Here is a 13,582-nt window from a genome sequence, read left to right as displayed (position 1 = left end):
GTTACGTCAGCTCCACTGGCTGCCAGTTTGATACCGGGCACAATTTAAAGTGCTGGCTTTGGCCTATAAAGCCCTGAATGGGCCCAGCCCAATTTACCCGTCCGAACGCATCTCCCTCTCTGAACCGTCATGGAGTTTAAGACCTTCTGGGAAGGCCCTGCTCTCAGTCCCACCACCTTCGCAGGCACGACTGGTGGGGACGAGAGACAGGGCCTTCCCAGTGGTGGCCCCTTGGCTATGGACATCCCTCCCCAGTGGAATTAGATCGGCCTTTTCCCTCCTGTCATTTCACAAACAAGTGAAAACTTAGCTTTGGGAGCAAGCATTTGGACGGGCATAATTATCTGTGCAATATACCTGGAATTAAATAAATAAATACATAAACAAACTTTATTTTTATATCCCGCCCCATCTCCCCAAAGGGACTCGGGGCGGCTCACAACAGGGACAAGCCCGAACAACGACACAACATATTTGACAAAACTTAAAACATTTCAACGATATACAAAATAATATAATGGACAATACATTAAAATCCAAGCAGATAAAATCAGAGTAATTAAAAGCGAACCAGCGGGGACAGATTTCATAAAGTGCTATTGGAACTGGCTTTGGAATAAATAATTATCAGGGGGAAAGGGGGCTTCACTGACGATTTCTCTCCAATCCTGGTTTCCACAAGCAAACTTCAAAATCCAATTATCACAGGGACAGAAAGTGAGGCGAAACCTTCCAAACAGGGACACAGACAGCAAAGGAAACACAGCAGGGGTGTTAATCCTTCCCTATTTTATCCAGAGCTTGCATACATATACCTACAAATACATATATAGAGAGTGTGTTCCCTCGCTACTTCGCGGTGAACTTTTCGCTCCCTCGCTGTTTTGCAGCTTTTTAATAAACACTAAAATAATAGTATAAATCATAAAATAATATTATAACTCCCTTATAAATCCCTCTTTTTTTACTTCCTTCCTAAGGAGAAGCCTAAGGAAGGGAGAGAAAAGGAGGCTAAAGAAGCTTTGTTTTCACCTCACAAGGCAGCAGCAGTGAGACGCAAGGAGGGGACAACACAAATATAGTGTCCCTACTTTGTGGATTTTTGCGGGTGGTCCTGGAACTTAACCACCGTGATAAGTGAGGGAACATTGTACACACACACACATATATATGTATGTATTTGGCTGGAGTTCCACTTAAACAACATCCCTGTTCCAACTTACATTCAAACTCAACTTAAGAACAAACCTACAGAACCTCTCTTGTTTGTAACTTGGGAACTGCCTATGTATGTGTGTATGTGTATCTATATCTATATCTATATCTATCTATCTATCTCCATAATAAAAGTGAAAACCCATATGTGCCTATGTGGCACAGGTGCCTGCTCACACAAACAGCCTCCGGCCTCCACAAACAGGCTGTAGTTCCCAATGCTCAGGAGCCACCAAGTCACTCTTTTCCACTGACATTGCGGTTACAGTGAGCACAATGAACACGTAGCCTCAACCCCAGCCATTGTACTCCCCAAACGCTACGGCCCACCACCCAAGGAATGCTTTTGTTTGGGGACCATCTCCTCCTAGATTTTGCCTTTTCCTCCACCACAGGCAGGCATCCCAGGGTTCTCCATTGCTGTGGAATTTGCATGACCCCGCCTCCTTCCCTTCCCTTTCAAATCTGTCTGCAGAACAAACACAGCACAACTACACTTCCTGGAGGAGTTTGGGGGATTAATTCCACTTGATGGAAGTTGTAGTTCATCCTGCATCAAGTCAGAGCACTGTGACTCCTACTGGGGAATGTAGAGGAGTTGTAGTTCACCTACACCCAGAATGCTATGAGCCCAAACAATGATGGGTCTGGACCAAACCTGCCATGCAGACCCGATATGCCCAGATTTGAATACGGGTGGGTTTTGAGAGGAATTGGCCTGGACATTTGGGAGTAGTAGGTACTGGGATTTATAGTTCACCTGCAGTGAATGAACACTCCGAACCCCTCCGATGATGGACCAGGACCAAACTTGCCACACAGCCCACATAACCAACAGAACACATTAGACAAGTTTAGGGAAAAGGGAGTTATAGTTCACCTGCATCCAGAGAAACTGGCCCACACGACAATGGACCGGAACCAAACTTCGCACAGAGAAGCCTCATGACCAACTGAACATACTGCAGGAGTTTATGGGAATGGGCCTTGATTCTGGGAGTTGTAGTTCACCCGCATCCAAAGAGCACTGAACCAAACCAACGACCGATCTGGATCAAACTTGATACACAGACCCAAAATGGCCAACCTTGAATACTGGCAGGGTTTGGGGAGGATTGACCCACGATTCTATGAATTGTAGTTCATCCACTCCAAACAGATACATAACATTCAAAGACAAATCATGCCTTTTTCAAATAACCCGGGCATCGCCGGGTCCCCAAGCTAGTATATATATAAAGAGAAAGAGAGAGCGCTATCTCTTCCAGGAGTGGGTTTCCCTTCCTTCCAAGAGGAAGATTCCTCTCACTAGCTGATATCTCAGCCCCATTCTTAACTAGGATTCGTTTGTAAGACAGGCCCTGCTAGCATTCTCCCTTCACATTGTACCTGGAGCATCCCAGCAGGATGGAAACGTGCCAATCTGTGGGCGCTAGGGAGAGAGAGGCCCCAAATGCCCCAGCCTCTGAAAAGTGTGGCAGAAGAACCCACATCCCTGGGCCTCCTCAGAGCAGCACAGCCCAAGGCAAAAGGGCTCCTCCAGATGTGGTTTGGCAACCTGAGCTGCTCCTACCTGCCTCTCCTCGGGGAGCGGAATCCGTTGGTGGGGACCCAGCCCAGTCATTAAGCCCGTGCCTCGTTATCTGCTCTCCTTTGTCCAGACCTGAAGAGAAGGAGCAAGGAAGGGAGGAGCACCTATCTTGAGGTGCTTCCCAGAGGAAGGGTGCTACCCAGCCTTTTGGAACACGGTGCATTCGTGACCGTGCAAGTACACATGGAAAGCACAACCACAGTCTCCAAGGAGCAGTGGCACCACATGCACAACCATGCTTCCATAATGTTGTGACTCAGCTGGAACCTCAGGTTGACTCTGATGAGGATGATGGGATTCAGGTTCACAATCAGGGTTCAAAATGTCCATGTTGTAGCAGATGAGGAGCAGAGAGTGCAAGTTCATTTTCCCACAGCAAGGAATGATGTTGATAATAATAATAATAATAATAATAATTTTATTCTTATATCCCGCCCCATCTCCCCGGAGGGACTCGGGGCGGCTTACATGGGGCCATGCCTTTTTTTTTTTCTTTTTTTCTTTTTTTAATAAATGTTTAATCAAAGAATTTTACATATTATTAACAGCATTCATTTGGCCAAACATCTACATGGTTGTAATATTCTATTGTATATAAAGTGGGAATGTATCAAGTATAGACTATGAAAGTGCAAATAGCATTTTCAAGATTAGAGTACTTTTTTACATTATAAAATTAAACTGGTTTATAAAATAGGCTTGCCAAAATTTCTTTCTGAATTGTAAATTCAATGACTGGGGTGGTCTTAAATTTTCAATATGTAGCAGGAAAATACAAATTTAATATGCTAAACTTCATGCTCAGAATAAAGTTAACACAGAAACTATGAAATATACTGCACAATCTAAACCAAGTTACAGAAAAACCAGAACCCACAGACTTCACTATCATCACAGAGAGCACTCATACAAATCTTTTCTTAACTTTGCAAGACATCTTAATGCACTACACCAAATGTGTGTGAGAATCATCCTATTTAGAAATTAAAACTTAAGGAAGTTGTATGTGCATTTCAAATTAAAGTAAAAGACTAATTAAGGAGGACAGAATTTTTAAGACCTTTTTTAGGTTTAAAGGATTATATCCCAAACAAATGTTTAAATAGACAATTTTCCGAGTCTGGAAAAGAGGAATTCAGCATCAATACTTTCAGGACAGTATCATCAGGTTGATGATACTGAAACTAGCCAGGTGCAAATGGACTTGGGAAAGGAGGACAGTTCTCAGTCCGATAATGAGGCTCAGCAAACTAACGAGCAGGCTGACCTTGATGAAACAGGTTCCTTAGATCGAGCTGACCGTTTGCAATTCAGGGTTTGGAGGAGGATGAGAATAGCAAACAAAAAGGAGGTTAGAGGCCAGAGAAATGCCTTCATGCTTTGCAAAGAGTATTAAAGCAATGTGTTTGGAGACAAACCTTTGTCAAAGCAAGAAGCAAGCTCTTGTTTTCCTGGATTATCATGCAGCCTATGTTTTCATGTTCCTGGGACTCTGTCGTGCTCTAATGGGACTTTGTTTATTCCTTGTGATTTCCTGAATTATTCTTGAAGGCTTTATTTTTGACTAACTTTTGGAACTTTACTTTTGCTTTCTAAGAACTTTCTATTATCTATTTTCTAATAAACTGAAAAGACTATTACCTGTGTGCAGTTTGGTGTATATAGCAAGGTGAAGCTAGCCTGAGGTGTGACCCATAATACTGAAATCACAGAGCTGGAAGCCCCCCCCCCCCTGCATAGGCCATCAAGTCCAACCCCATTCTGCTCAACGCAAGGTCTCTCAACAAAACCATCCCAAAAGCAGGTAGCTTGCATTAACTCTATAGTATAGATCAGGCATGAGCAAACTTCAGCCCTCCGGGTGTTTTGTGTCAGGGTACTGTGAATTGTGTGAAATGTTAAAATCAATCAAGGCTGTTAGAAATGCCTTCTGTGTGAGTTTTGGCAAGGCATTTCAGTAGCTATGGAGTTAATAAGAACCTGCTTTGATTGATGTAACACAGGACCAATGGGGTCAAGTCTGTTTGACCGGGACTTCCTTCATGATCTGTGGAATGCAGGGGAGTGTTTGTGTTCAGCGTGAGCGTTTACTGAAGATGGACGATGAATGCTTTGCTCTGTAGCCGAGGAGACACAGCCATGTGTCTGGGATTTATTATGAATGACTGTAACTGTATATAGTGATGTAAATAAAGTTAAAGAACAGTTGGATTTCAACTGACCCTTCGACTGCTGGAGTTTTGTTGACCAGTGCTGATTCTCCGTATGAGAAGGCAGCCTGGAGAAGGAGGGATCGGTGAGACTGGGATGATGATTTTTGGGACCCACTCTGCATGGCAACCAGAGTCTCACCCCATCGTCCTCCCCTCTGACATTTTGGACTTCAACTCCCACCATTCCTCACAGCCTCAGGCCCCTTCCTTTTGCCCCTCAGCCTCTTAAGCGGCTGAGGGGCAAAAGGAAAGGGCCTGAGGCTGTGAGGAATGATGGGAGTTGGGAGTCCAAAACACCGGGAGGGCCCAAGTTGGCCCATGCCTGTTCTAACTTCTCCATATCCTTCCTAAATTGAGGCTTCTACACCTGAACACAAGACCCTCCAAGAGGCTGGACCAGCGCAGAATATTACATCCCTTAACCCCATGCTCAATTTATGGCCCTGAGCCAGGAGTGTGATGTCCTGCATCAGATTAAACATTCCCCAAGCCTTTCCGTAAGAGTATTAAAAACACCAAGAGGATTACAGCAAGTGTGAGAATCATGGAGCTAAAAAGGACCACCTCCATCTGCTCCCGAAAAGAAGGCCAGCCAACCTTAGCTTGAAGGCTAAACCTACCACTTCCAAAGCTAGTCCATTCCGCTGTTGAACATCTCTTACAATCAAGAAGTTCTTTCTAAAGTTCAGGTAGAACCTCTAGATCAGGGGTCCTCAAACTTTTTAAGTGGGGGGCCGATTCACAGCCCCTCAGACTGTTGGGGGGCCGGACTATGATGAAAATTAAGATTGTTGTTGTTGTGTGCTTTCAAGTCATTTCAGACTTAGGTCAACCCTAAGTTTAGGACAGAGGCCAGGTCAATGACCTTAGAGGGCCGCATCCAGCCCACGGGCCTTAGTTTGGGGACCCCTGATCTAGACGATCTCATAAGACTATAGGTAAGTAAAGAGACCTCCAAAGACCATCTAGATGGTCTCATAAAACCATCGGTAAGGAAAGGGACCCTCAAAGGCCATCTAGATGATCTCATCAGGCCACCAGAAGACCATAGATAAGGAAAGGGACCCTCAAAGGCCATCAGATGGTTTCATAAGACCATAGGTAAGGAAAAGGGCCCCCAAAGGCCATCTAGACAATTACCATAAGTACCATAAGTAAGGAAAGGGACCCTAAAAGGCCATCTAGATGATCTCATAAGGCCATCAGAAGAACATAGATAAGGAAAGGGACCCTCAAAGACCATTTAAATGGTTTCATAAGACCATAGGTAAGGAAAGGGGTCCCCAAAGGCCATCTAGACAATCTCATAAAACCATGGGTAAGGAAAGTGTCCTCCAGAAGCCATCTAGATAGTCTCATAAGGCCGTAGCTAAGCAAAGAGACCTTCCAAGACCATCTAGACAATCTCATAAGACCATAGGTAAGCAAAGAGACCTCCAAAGACCAGGTAGACTTAGGTCAACCCTAAGTCTAAAGTTTAGGACAGGGGCCAGGTAAACGGCCTTGGAGGGCCGCATCGGGCCCACGGGCCTTAGTTTGGGGACCCCTGCTCTAGATGTTCTAATTTTGGAGCCACAAAAACAACCTTCCACATGTCAGGTTGGATATCTAAAGGAGGTTTCACCAACCTTCTCTTCTCCAGACTAATCAAATATCCAGGTCATTCCTCACAGGTCTTGGGGGTTTCCAAACTTCTGACCATCTTCCTGGCCTTCTATCTTGTTGATGTCCTTCTTGACAGCAACAAGATTCCTTCAGGTGACGTCTGGACAAAGCAGAAGACTCTTTTTCTTTCTAAATGGACACTATTCCTTTTGATGCAGCCTAGAATCGCATGGGTGTCTTCACTTTGCCAAATGGTGATCCACTAAAGCCCCCTTGATCCTTATCACTTTTCTCACCCCCTTGAAGTGAAGCTTCCTTTCTCGCTTCCGAGCCTATGTTTGTGCCTTCTGCATTTCCCTGCTCGAACGTGGTACCTTTGATTGATTCCTGTTGAAATTCATATTGTTTGTTTTGGCTCAGATCCCCAGTCTTCCGAGGTCATTTTGATTCCTGGTCCTGTCCTCTGCGGTATTTATTACCCGTCCTGATTTGAGGTCATTGCAAATCTGATAAGGAATTTCACCATTCAGGTCATCCATAAAGATGCTAAACAACCCAGGACAAAAATCTGGACTTGTTTTGTCAAGTCCTACTTCAAACCAATCCTGGCGCTCTGCATTTATTGAATTTTTCACAGGTCTTCTCCACATCTAAGAAAATCAAAGCCACTTGTTGTTTTTCCAAATATTCAATATTTTCCATTGTGTATCTCATATTATTTTGTAATTGTCTTTTGGGTAAGAAAACACAACATTTATCTTCATGGATAAATTCTTGAAGGATACCTTTAATTCTTTCAACCAAAACAGATGTAAAGATTTTAGAGCTATTTTTCAATATGACATTGGTCTACAGTTACCTTTTTCTGTTCCATTATTAGGAATCATTGTTATAGTTACTGACTCCCAAGTATTTGGTGGATTCTTTCATTTCAAGTTAAGAGTTTATTTATTTATTTACTCCATTTATACCCCGCCCTCTCTCACTCTGAAGGGGACTCAGAGCGGCTTACAAGTTATTTGTACATACAATATATTATATTATTAGCATAGCACAATATTAGCATTATATACTGTATTACTATATTGTACTACACCACTAGACTGTAATATCATTAGCAATATTAAATTTAATATATAATATGTAATTAATATTATTATATTGTATTATTATTAGTATTACACTGCATTACATTATAATATTAGTATCAATATTATATGTATATACAATATATTATTTTATTATCATAGCCCAATATTATTATATTATATAGTACTATGCTGTTGCTGGGGGGGGGGAGGGGCCCCAACTGATGGCAAGTCTTGATAGTGTTAATTTTATTTGGTGGTAAGAAAATTAGATGGGAACGATAACACAACACAAACACAAAAGAGTTGAATCTATTTTATAACTGTGAAAGTTCCTCCTTAAATTCTTTATAACAGAATGCCAACAACCCGTCTGGTCCAGGGACTTCCCCATTTTTCATTTCTATAATTGCCCCATGAATGCCTCACAAGCACACCTCACATATCCTAAATCTCTGAGAAAATAATTACCCAAGAGCCTCACATGCTCCTCTTGGTCCAGATATGAGCCCTGAAGATGTCCTGAAACTCCCAGCATCCCTCACTGCTGCCCACGGGGCTGATGGGAGAGGCAGTCCAAGAACGCTTGGGAGGCCGCATGACTCCCATCCCTGTTCTTTGCTCCCTTTTGCCGGGACAAATCTTGGACAAATGACCTCCCCTTGTCCTGTCAAACTCCTCTGGAGGCCGGCGGGTCCCAAGTCCACATTTCCACACATCCTGTTTGCAATTCCGAACAAAGTTGGAGTCACTTTGGTCACTTTTCCACTCTGGAATGAATGCAGTTTGACACCTCTTGAACTGCCACGGCTCAAGGCTAGCGCATCCTGGGAGTTGCAGTTTTGATGAGGCCCAGCCCTCTTTGGCAGAGAAGGCCACAGACCTGGTAACGCTACAAATCCTGGGATTCCTCAGCATTGAGCCGTTGCAGTTAAAGTGGTTTAACATTCATTCTACAGTATTAAGGAAAGGTAGGCATTTAAAGGAGAAAGCTTTTAAGTACAAGCCAGGGGGTGCTGTGCAGTGTTTTTATTCTTTTTGATGGGTTTACTTCCACTGGCAAAAAGGTACCCTGTTTACTGGAGTCTAATGCTCCCCTTTTGGGGCTAAACAACCTGGTCGAAATTAGGGTGCGCATTATATTAATGTCATACGGTCATGTTGTATGTTATATGTGCACCCTGGAGTGCCTTGTAAGCTACCCCGAGTCCCTTTGGGTAGATGGTGGTGGGATATAAATAAAATGGTGCTATTACGTTATCTCTTTGGAGTCTTGCACAGTATCTGAGGACAATCAGATGGCAGCATTTAATTTAGCTGTGTGCACTGCACTTAGCTTGCTCTGGCCTTCAGCTCCTGCAAGTCCTGGGACTGAAGGGGAATTCATGAAAAAGGTAACTTACAAAGTAGTTGGTTTATTTATTTATTTATTTGCAACATTTCTACCCTACCTTTCTCACCCAAGGGGACTCAATGCGGCTTACAAAACTGGCAAAATAATAATAATAATAATAATAATAATAATAATAACAATAATAAAAAACTTCATTTATACCCCACCACCATCTCCCCGTGGGGACTCGGGGCGGCTTACATGGGGCAGAGGCCCAAACAACATAGAACAAAACATAGGCAACATAATACAAATCACACTATAAAAAGATAAAACAGTAATACAATATATCAATTAAAACAGAAATACAGGATAAAAAATTGCATTTAAAACACATAAATGGTAAAATTGTAATAAAAATGGGATATAAAAACCCTCTGGGGCTGATTAATTAATGACTGTATCTCCATTAATTAATCAGCCCCAGAGGGTTTTTAATAATCTTAAAATAAAATAATATTTTGTTTTATTTTAATAATCTTAAAATAAAATTCAATGCCGATAATACAAACCACAGTAATAAAATAAAACATAAACATTCCAACACTTAAATATAATCAAATAAAAACAGTATACAAGATTTAAAACATAATATTGCTTAAGTCCGTTCGTCCAATAACCTTGTGTGTTATCCTTAATCCAGACCATGTTAAGCCATAAAGTTTACTCATTAAACGCTTGCGCACCTAGTCAAGTCTTTAGTTTTTTCCTAGTTCTGTTTCTATGTCTTTCACTTGGAGCTGTTTCAGATAATCCAAGGAAGTGGCTCAAAAGAAAACAGAAGTGAAAGGTGTGTCGCCATGCTTTGGGGCTTTATTTATTTAATACATTTCTATCCTCTGTTTCCAACAAAACAGTAATTCAGACACAAAATATTTAAACAGATTAAAACAAATCCAATGCAATTTAAATTAAACTTACATGCAACACATGTAAATTAATGTGGATGTTTGTTCAGATTTTGTGTCATTATATAAATTTTGTCTGACTACGTTGGTTTAATTCAATGATGTTAGGTTTAATTTGCGCCAGTCCACCCATCCATGCCTAGAAATAAGACTTTATTACAGGTTCATTGGTTGTTGGTTTGAGTTTGTTTTTATTCTGTCACAACTGCTATGTTGTTATAATTGTTGTTGTTTTATGATACTGTATATGTATTTTAATCTGATTATATTCTATGATGTTGACCGGGCTTGTCCCCATGTAAGCCGCTCCGAGTCCCCTTGGGGAGATAGAAGCAGGGTACAAAAATAAAAATTTTCTTGTCTCCTGTGCCATAGCAACATGCTATGCTAATTTTATACATATACATATATGTATATATATAATACAATAATTTATAAATATATAATATATTGCATACACTTATAATATTGATAATAGTATAATGTAATACAATATTATACTACTAATAATAATACAATATAATAATATTAATTATATATTATATATTAAATGTAATATTACTAATGTATTAATATAATGATATAGTTCAATATAGTAATTTATTGCTTATATTGTGCTATGCTAATAATATATTGTATGTGCATTTGATTTGAAAGCCGCTCTGAGTCCCCTTCGGGGTGAGAAAGAAGAGCGGGATATAAATGTAGTAAATAAATAAATAAATATTATTATTATTTGATGTTAGGTTTTAATTGCTGTTTTTATATGTGAGATTTTTCTGGGAATTTATGTTGGTATTTGTTTTTATGAAGGCATTGAATGTTTGCCATTGTACAGTAGAGTCTCACTTATCCAACACTCGCTTATCCAATGTTCTGGATTATCCAACACATTTTTGTAGTCAATGTTTTAAATATATCATGATATTTTGGTGCTAAATTCGTAAATACAGTAATTACTACATAGCATTCTTTCGTATTGAACTACTTTTTCTATCAAATTTGTTGTATAACATGATGTTTGGGTGCTTAATTTGTAAAATTATAACCTAATTTGATGTTTAATAGGCTTTTCCTTAATCCCTCCTTATTATCCAACATATTTGCTTATCCAACGTTCTGCCGGCCCGTTTATGTTGGATAAGTGAGACTCTACTGTATGTTGGAATCCGCCCTGAGTCCAGTTGGGGAGACAGACAGTGTGGAATAGAAATAAAGTTTTATTATTATTACTAGCTGTTGCCAGGCCACGCGTTGCTGTGGCGAAGTATGGTGGTATGGGAAATAAACTATTGAGGAATTGGTGGTAGTTAAGGTAAAGGGTAAAGGTTCTCCCCTGACATTAAGTCCATTATAAATGGACTACACTGCCATATAATCCAGTGCAAATTAGATAATCCGTGGAAGAGGCCTAAGTCTGCCTGTCCCCTGGGCTGAGTTGGTTGCTAGGAGACCAAGTGGGCAGAGATTAGTCCTCTAACTGGCAGCAATTGGATAAAAACAATTATTCCTTTCCCTCTAATTAGGACTTTTTTTCTTTTAGCATTCTTTGGCAAGACCTTGTAAAACTACAGCTCCCATGACTCCATAGCATTGAACCAAGGCAATTAGAGTGCATTCCTTCTGCAGCATAGATGAACCCCAAGGTGCTTTGGACTGTTCCTTTTCCTCCAATCAAGGGAGGCGTTCCCACGTGACGCGGAAGCATACCCTGGGAAGCCCCGCCCCCACGGGCCCACGTGACCCCTCCTCCTCTTCTTCTCGCCCCTCCCCTCCCACGTGACTCACTTACCCACTCCGGGCTCCTCATTACATCTCCCGGCGCCAGCAGAAACGGAATCGGGGCGAGAGAGGGGCCAAAAGAGGGGCCTGTTCCCCGTTCTCGGCCTGGCCGGCGTTTGGCGGAGCAAAAAGAAGCCTTCGTCTTCTCCTTCAGGGTTGGCGCATGCGCGGTGTGCGCCTCTTTTATCTTCCACGCATGCGCACTCCCGTTTCGGTGCTCACTCCATCGCCTCTTCGGCGGCTTCGGAGGATTGGCGCGTGCGCACGGTGCGCCTTTTCCTCTTCCCACGCATGCGCACTCTCGTTTCAGCGCTCTTTTCCCATCGTTTCTTCGGTCGCGGGGTGTGCAGGTTTTTTTTCTTCTTCCACGCATGCGCACTCCCATTTCAGCGCGGCGCCCTTTCCTCTCACCAGCGCCTCGGGGGGTGACGCATGCGCAGTGTGCAGAAGTTTTTCTTTTTTTTTTCCCTCTCACGCATGCGCATCCCCATTTCAGCGCTGGGCAGCCTGGGAAATGTAGTCCCTCCCCTCAGCCTTGAAACGGAAGGCGGGAAACATCCCAGCGCTTATCTCCTTATTCATCCTGCAAGTATTAATAAAATAATATATGTATATACAGTAGAGTCTCACTTATCCAACATAAACGGGCCGGCAGAATGTTGGATAAGCGAATATGTTGGATAATAAGGAGGGATCAAGGAAAAGTCTATTAAACATCAAATTAGGTAATCATTATACAAATTAAGCACCAAAACATCATGTTATACAACAAATTTGACAGAAAAAGTAGTTCAATATACAATAACGCTATGTAGTAATGACTGTATTTACGAATTTAGCACCAAAATATCATGATGTATTGAAAACATTGACTACAAAAATGTGTTGGATAATCCAGAACGTTGGATAAGCGAATGTTGGATAAATGAGACTCTACTGTATATTCAAAAATATATTGAAACACCCATATTAAGAGCATGTGAAGGTTATGTTTCAAATAAGGCCATTATTAATATGTATTTAATAAGATAATAATTTGATATAATGTGTGAGAGGCTGAGGGAGCCATAACATTAGTATCTAAGGCAGGCCTGGGCCAACTTGGGCCTTCTCTCGGGTGTTTTGGACTGCAACTCCCACCATTCCTCACAGCCTCAGGCCCTTTCCTTTTGTCCCTCAGGCGCTTAAGCAGCCCGGAAAACTCACAATGACCCATTGATTCCAGCCATGAAAGCCTTCAAACAACAGAGATCCCCTTAAGACCCCACAGCAGGCTGGTTTCAGGCAAAGGAAAAGAAGCACATCACAAGTGCTGGACCTGACTCAGCACATAGAAGATGGTTTTGAAAGGCAACAGATTACAGGAGATGTCTTCATAGACCTGTCAGCAGCTTAAGGTAAAGGTCAAGGTTTCCCCTGACGTTAAGTCCAGTCATGTCTGACTCTGGGGGTTGGTGCTCATCTCCATTTCTAAGCAGAAGAGCCGGCGTTGTCCGTAGACACCTCCAAGGTCATGTGGCCATTGGCATGACTGCATGCAGTGCCATTACCTTCCCGCCGGAGCGGCACCTATTGATCTACTCATACTCTGTGGGTTGGTGCTCATCTCCATTTCTAAGCCCAACAGCCGGCGTTGTCCGTAGACACCTCCATTGGCATGACTGCATGCAGTGCCATTACCTTCCCGCCGGAGCGGCACCTATTGATCTACTCATGCTCTGTGGGTTGGTGCTCATCTCCATTTCTAAGCCCAAGAGCCGGCGTTGTCCATAGACACCCCCAAGGTC

The 13,582-nt window shown here is 42.2% G+C and overlaps 1 protein-coding gene and 1 long non-coding RNA gene across 7 annotated transcripts in view; one reads left to right on the top strand and one right to left on the bottom strand.

The window, feature by feature from the left end:
* LOC100561002 (polyamine-transporting ATPase 13A3) overlaps nucleotides 1-12,014 on the bottom strand; it is a 93,611-nt gene extending 81,597 nt beyond the window's left edge. The window contains exon 1 of one of the 2 annotated variants that reach the window (XM_062984556.1): nucleotides 11,806-12,014. The gene's annotated coding sequence lies outside the window, so the exon portion shown is untranslated. Of the gene's footprint in view, nucleotides 1-8,183; nucleotides 8,341-11,805 lie in introns of those variants that run through there. The other variant, XM_062984557.1, reaches the window with a different exon arrangement.
* Nucleotides 12,015-12,275: 261 nt separating this feature from the next.
* The window catches only part of LOC103281595 (uncharacterized), a 30,510-nt gene continuing 29,203 nt past the window's right edge, over nucleotides 12,276-13,582 (top strand). For 2 of the 5 annotated variants that reach the window (XR_010007277.1, XR_010007275.1), the window contains exon 1: nucleotides 12,276-13,192. This is a non-coding gene — a long non-coding RNA (uncharacterized LOC103281595). The remainder of the gene's footprint in view (nucleotides 13,193-13,582) is intronic. The other 3 variants (XR_010007276.1, XR_010007273.1, XR_010007274.1) reach the window with 3 other exon arrangements.

This window comes from Anolis carolinensis, chromosome 6 (genome assembly GCF_035594765.1).
Source record: "Anolis carolinensis isolate JA03-04 chromosome 6, rAnoCar3.1.pri, whole genome shotgun sequence".
NCBI classification, from domain to species: Eukaryota; Metazoa; Chordata; class Lepidosauria; order Squamata; family Dactyloidae; genus Anolis; species Anolis carolinensis.
Note: the sequence above shows the minus strand (reverse complement) of the source record. Positions and strands in the feature narration are given on the sequence as shown.